Source organism: Lygodium microphyllum, chromosome 18, assembly GCF_053477565.2.
Source record: "Lygodium microphyllum isolate KBCC chromosome 18, Lygodium_microphyllum_v1.1.10, whole genome shotgun sequence".
Lineage (NCBI taxonomy): Eukaryota > Viridiplantae > Streptophyta > Polypodiopsida > Schizaeales > Lygodiaceae > Lygodium > Lygodium microphyllum.
The window spans coordinates 69,362,422-69,369,645 of NC_141152.1; positions in this window are offsets into that span (position 1 = coordinate 69,362,422).

The following is a 7,224-nucleotide window of genomic DNA, read 5'->3' on the forward strand; positions in this document are numbered from 1 at the left end:
GCTTAGTCAGCCAATTTAGTGTGCAAAAGGACTGCCCAAGGGTAAAATGTGCATCCAATCCAATAGGAGACAACCACCTTTATTTCAAAAGGTGCACAACAACTAGCAAGAATTGAACATTTGACCAATGGCTAAAAGTCTAAGGCCAAAATGGACCGACCACAATTTGTTGTTTATTTTGACCGTGCTCAGTGCGTAAGTAAAAGCAAAGCATGGACTATATATTGAGTGGACAACGCTTTTGGTTTAGCCTCTCTCTCTCTCTCTCTCTCTCTCTCTCTCTCTCTCTCTCTCTCTCTCTCTCTCTCTCTCTCTCTCTCTCTCTCTCTCTCTCTCTCTCTCTCTCTCTCTCTCTCTCTCTAAAAAAAAGGGCATGCTCTTGAGTGCAATAGTGCACCCTTGTTCTATTAGATTAGGTCTTCTTCATATGTTTTGTTAATCAACTATGGAAACATCTCATATAGGACAAAGCACATCAAAGTTAAATGTTAGAAGAGAGCAATGTTAACATAATATCATTATAACAAGGTTGTTTATAGATCCACAACATAATCAAGCATTGCATATACATCTTCTATACAAAGTGCCTAGTGGAACATTAAACCATGCTATTTGCATAACATGGCGAAGACTTGAAACAAATACTGTCAGAGATTCATGATTATAGGGGATAGTGCCCCCCTTCTTTTCTTTACTACATGGATAAATGGAAGAAGTAGAAGATGATGAGCTTATCCACTACACTAGCTATGTGCATCTTGCTCATTTCTTGAAAGTTTATCTACAATAGGAAAATCTCATATCAATATACAAATGTACACAAACAATCCATGGCTCCAAAAGTTAACAACAAGTGCTAGTTGTTTTGAGCATAATATTGAATTCTTATATTATCAATGCACCATATTATCCCAAATAGGGAGAGCAATAAGTATTATGAACATTAGACAAGCTTTTTGAATGCAAAAGGCATTTATTTCATCCAAGGTTCAATATTATGGCTATAGTTACTACTTTTACTTTTTCCTTAAAGTACCATCGTCTTTAGCCTTGTATTGCTATTAGGTACAAGATTGAGGTAGATAGCCCTAGATCCTTTGCCATTTCTAGGGCCAAGAATGGAAGGCAATCAAAGTTATGTTATGTTGATGTGATATCCCGCTTCCTATACCCTTAAACTTTTCTCCCTCCCTCCTTCCCTACCCTTGTCAAGGTAGGATTAGTCAAATGTTGTTCCTTTGATGTCATATGCAAGATCAATGGATAAGCTTTGAGTATTCTTGCAAGTCACTTCTCTATGTTCTCACCCTAGGCTTACGTTGGTCTTGTTGTAGGAATTCGGATCATATAAGTTGTATGGATGTATTGCTTTTTAGTAGATGTGCCTGCATGCATCACAAGAAGTAGTTAAATATCATTCACCACAAATATCATTAGCTTACAATACATATTGTATAATTCAATTTGCATAATATTGTTTTATATTGTGTTACAAGTAGCCTAGAATTTATTAATGTGGATTGACTAAAATGGTAATTAAAACTTACTCTATATTGATATAGAAATCATGTCAATGAGAGGCATGATCAATGTCCATAGCACAACGCACAAGAAAGGAGCAAACAAATACAAATATTAAGCAAGAAAATGCCAAAACAGTAAGAAGGGTGTATGTATAGCAATGAGACTAGGCACAAGCACTTAACAAACACCTAGAGCATAGTCTGACAAGATCAGAGAGTATCTTGTCAATATTGGCTTTTATATTTATGATGTTGATCACTCACTTGATGTGAGAAAGGGAGATGTAGGTTTGGTCGTCATAGTCATCTATGTGGATGACTTGATTATTGCATGTGACAATGACAATGGGATTGTTGAAGTTAAGGACTTTTTGAAGAAGAACTTTGAAATGAAGGATTTGGGCGAGCTTAGATACTTTCTTGGTATTGAGGTGATCAGATGCGATGATGACATATGGCTATCCCAAAGGTAACACGGCTTGGATATGTTATCCAAGTATGGTATGACAACATGTAAGCCTCTTTGAATACCATTGGAGCAAAATGTGAAGCAATATTGTTATATTTTATTGTATGGTATTGTGGTAGAAATCAGATAAGTATAAACAGACTTGCCTAGGTGTTCAAAATGAAGCTTGTTAACCTTCCATAACACTAAACCAATATTATTTAGCCTCAAGTGATGTCACCTTCTAGACATGATGGTGGCACAACATATCACTAATAGTGCCCTATTCATCTAGCATATGACATCCCATCATATAACTAAGATTTGGGAGTAAACTTACAGCTTCTTTTGGCATTCTATAAACTTGTCCAATGGATGCTTTCGGTGACTACTTTAAAATGCCATAAGTGATCAAATAGAGGACACTTCGTTCCAATGAGATGGGTCTTTCAATTCAAGCCAACAAGGAATGTGCATTCACCCATTGCTAACATGTCTCAAAATCAAGATTTCTTATATGAGGGCATGGATCATCTCTCACACACCTCAATTTGAGAAAAGTATGGGCTACCTTTTATGACAAGTGGCCACCATGAATTAGTACTAAAGGTTGGATGCCTTGGCAATGAACTCATGAGGAGCTCTATGCCAGGGGTGAGAGCGAGCTCCATGACAAGGAAGGGTGGGAGCTTGAGGATGAAGTCAATGATGGGGGCCTTTGGGGCCCAACGATAGCACACTACATCAACAAACAAACAAATAGTATAAAATATAAGAGCTTATAGCCACTTCATATTTATACTGTAGAAACTTCCATGAACACTCCCAAGCACGGTGCTTGTTTCTCACTTATCATTTGGTTAATAATAGCAAGATTCCTCTAACTCGCCACCTTTTGTATGTCTGACTTGTCTATCATCGCCACATTTTAAGGGCTATGCTGCATTATCATACACAAGTTTGATTAACATTTTCTTGGCCCCTTTCCTTTGAATCTATGTTTTGATTGTGGTGGATAGATTGGAGATGAGCAAGCTTTTATTGACTATGGACAGATTGGAGTTGAACCAATATTTAACCTGTGTATGTGTGGATCATTATCAGTTTCACCTTCTTTAATATCACAGAGCTACTAATGATTTCATTGTAAAGGCATGCAACCTTCAGTACCGATTCATTATGGTGGATCATTATCATTCTCGCCCTCATTAGTATCACTCATAGATATGGTGCTCAATCCTATAGCCTTTTTTGTAGGGTGGTAGGGATCCAAGACGACTAGTTGATTGCTAATTTGGGCTGAACTCTACTAGCTCTAATGCTTCTCTACAATAGGTGTAATGCTCCTCTTGTTTTTCCCCCTCAGTTTTGTGCTTTTTTGAAGTGAACATTTTTCTTTTAATTAACATTAGTTGAACGTTTTGCTTTTATTGAACATTAGTCAAACATTTTGCTTTTATTGAATGTTAACCTATAGAAATTTTTAATAGTTTATGTCCAAAAAACAAAAAAAAAGGATGAATAATGAACAATATTGAGTTGCACATCTAAACACTTCTAGAAAACCTAATTAGGCTCATAGCACCTAAGACTGGGTTTAGATGAAGGCAGTGGTAATGCAAATCGTGACTAGCCTTCCACATCTTTTGTGTGAATGGTGAATCATCTCAATGCAAAGTGTGTTGTAGGAAGGCGAAAGAGCTTTTCCTTAGTGCCAAGGCTCTTCTGAAGGGAGGTCGATAAAAAGACAGGATTCAAAGGAAAAAAGAGGGAAATATCGGCCACTTAGGACATGTCATCTCAAAAGTTTGATGTATCTCTCCCGTCACTCATTTAAGCTGAGCATAAGAAGGGTTTCGCTCTAGGGCATAAGTCGTGGGTTTGCCATGAAAATAGAAACTGTGTCTTGGATTGGTAACTATGTTGAAAAAGTAAAGGTTTAGAAATGAGGGTATAGTTTGCTATGTGAAGATAATAGAAAACAATATCTTAAATGAGGGCATAGTTTGTGTGCATAGCCCTCTAAGTCATACTATTATTGAACTTAGCTCACCAAAATCATAAAACAAGATGTTATTATGAATCCCTTGGTTTCTATTGCCCTTATCATAACCATTGGATTAGCCATAGGCATTGCTTGCATCGATCTAGATGTCAAGCAAGGGATACTTGAGATTCAAAAGATCTAATACTACCATGCTTAGTAATTGACAATGAGTAAATAGAGATCTTCAATATTACAAATGCAAAGCACTTCCCACCCTACACATCACACACTAAGAATGAGAAAGAGTATTGCTATACCTATAAATTCCACACATAAGTCTCTTATTCTATTTTTTATGTTGCATGCAAGATGTCCTACTTCACACAACATGTTTTATCTCTCATCATGGTACACATTGACCACAATAACCACTTCCACATCAATGGGCCAAAAAAAAAGGTGATCCCTTGCCCAATTATATTTTAGTGCAAATTGACCATAATAAACAAATCCACATTAGTGCACCCAAAGGACATAAAAAAGAATCTCAATGGGAAGATATGATCCTATTTGCCCAATTAGGCCTCCAAGTATCCTATCTGGTGTTGCTTGCTCACACTCACACACACACACACACACACGCGCACATGCACGCATGCACATGCACATGCACACGCACACGCACACGCACGCGCACACACACGCACATGCACACACGCACACGCACACACACGTGCACGTGCGCACACACGCACACGCACACACACATGCACGTGCGCACACACGCATGCACACACGCGCACACACGTGCACACGCACACACACGCGTGCGCGTGCGCGCGCACACACACACACAACTTTTAGCAAAGTCCTTGTAGAGCACAACTCTTGATCCTAATTTTCTTCTCACCAATTGCAACACTATGACATATAGCTTATCTTCATTTCTTTTAGCCTTAACATACTACTTAACAAAGATATGATTACTTTACAATTTGTGATATATGATGTCCTTCTTGCATACCGTTCCTAATCATCAACTTGCACACTTGCTCAGATATAGCAATGCTTGGATAACCATGAACCTACGGGAAAACCACAACAAAGCTACACTTGGCATAATAAACTAGCTCAACATTGCCAAGTCATTTGAGAGAGAGAGAGAGAGAGAGAGAGAGAGAGAGAGAGAGAGGTATATTTTCCTCCCTCTACCTTTTATCTCTATTAAGATTTGAGACATGTGCAAGTCCCTGAACTTGCACATGCAACTTCTCAATGTACCAATCAAAGGCCGTGTGCAAGTGCCAACAAGCACCATAACTACATAGTCAGGTGCCTTGAAGAGGCATTGAAAAGATTTTGTGTGTGTATGCACACACGTGCCCAAATTTAGAGAGAGAAAAAAAGAGAAAGTTAAGGAGAGAGAGTGTGTGAAATAGGAGAGAGATTGTGAGTGACAACCATAAGATGAATGCCATGTCATCATGACTTGTGCCAATCATTTGAGCACCCACCAATTTAGAGGGGAGTCCATTTACTTCTAGAAGTCCCATATTTCACGAATGAAAAGAAAAATCGATTCAAGAGACGGTCATGCAAATGGCTAATAACTCTATTGTATTGATTCACATAAGTCTATTAACATGTGTGTGTCTTGGCTCTAACAAAAGGTTCTGGGGGTACCACATGGTGGGTGCTTAACATCCCCCTAAAACCTTCTATTTTCTTAGTAGAGGTGACTAGCATATAAGCAAAGTATTTTATAGGAGGCAATAACTATTAGCATATAGGCAAAGCATTTTAGTAGGAGGCAAGCCATGGCATTTGCTTGGGATTTGTCTTTTCTTCTCTTATAAATCTTGGTTCCTTGCTAGATGGCTTTGGCATTTGTATTGAGGCTATGAATTGCTGGAATTGTATGTAGTTCCATTGGGCAAGTTCTCAAATTTTCAATGGGGTAAAATATAATGCAAACTATGCTAGGCATGCATTTGCAATGATTTTGAACCTCATCACAAATCTTTCTACAGCCCCAAAAGGAGTAAGATGAGGGAGGGAGATACTATTGAGTTGGGGAAGTGCAAGCATTAGGAAGGGGGCAAGAGAGGCTATCTACAACCAAAAATCACACCATTCAAACTGACTAGAAGGCTATAAAGAAGGCATAATGCATGCATAGGGCAAGTCATATCCTGAACGTAATGTGTGGTTGTGGCCATGTCTCAATTTGTGATATGTTTAGTGTGTGCATGAATGGGTGCTAAAGACTTCATCTCTAATTAAGCTCTATGGTTACACATCTGTAGGTGCAACTGTATGACATTATAAAAACATCTATAAGGATTTTATTGAAGGAAATTATTGGATAGTTGTTGCATAATAATTGTTGCATCAAGATTGTTGCACCCAATTCTAGATGTGTGGTTGTGCCCATGAGTGGTGAATATGATCTCTCTCTTGATTGGAGACATGAATATGTACAAAAGCCTAGGATATCTACTTACTATTTTTGCCTTGCAAGTGGGAGTTGCAAATCTTGCCCTACTCTAGATTTTAGGTTGCATCCATGAGCGGTGGCATATAGGTGACTAGAATTTTTTTGCCCAATCGAGCTTATCTAAGGTGCTACTCATCAATATTCATCAATAGGAATTGGATTTGATAGCCCATGTGATGATAATCATCGTCATATTCCAATTAATCAAGGATAGTCTACAACATCATCATTCATTGCGTTAGGTGTCACATTAACTCCATGGAGTTAGACTTCCACTAATGCATATATGAGCTCGAATTCAAAGACTTTCATGTCCAACTATCATGAACATCAATATTGGATGATGGAGGAGCTAGTCGAGTATGGATTAGAGGAGGAGGAGAAGGTGCAACAATTGATGCAAGTGACAAATATAGAGGGGTGAGGTAGTGGCATTTGGAAGTGGGAGAGGCTAAGATCCATTTGCTAAGGAACAGATGTGTGTGTGTGTGTGTGTGTGTGTGTGTGTGTGTGTGTGTGTGTGTGTGTGTGTGTGTGCGTGCGTGCGTGCGTGCGTGCGTGCGTGCGTGCGTGCGTGCGTAGCATAGGCTTGACGACCCAACCTCAATAGAATTAGCTTCCTTGCTACAACAATCAAAATGCCATTGTTGGCTCTTACCCAATACTGTTTATCGATTTTGCCCTGTGGGAGACTAACATGTTCAAGCATAGCATGGCATGGCAAATGTGACCAATGGCATGGCAAGTGGGTAGAGCAACATGGTGGGGC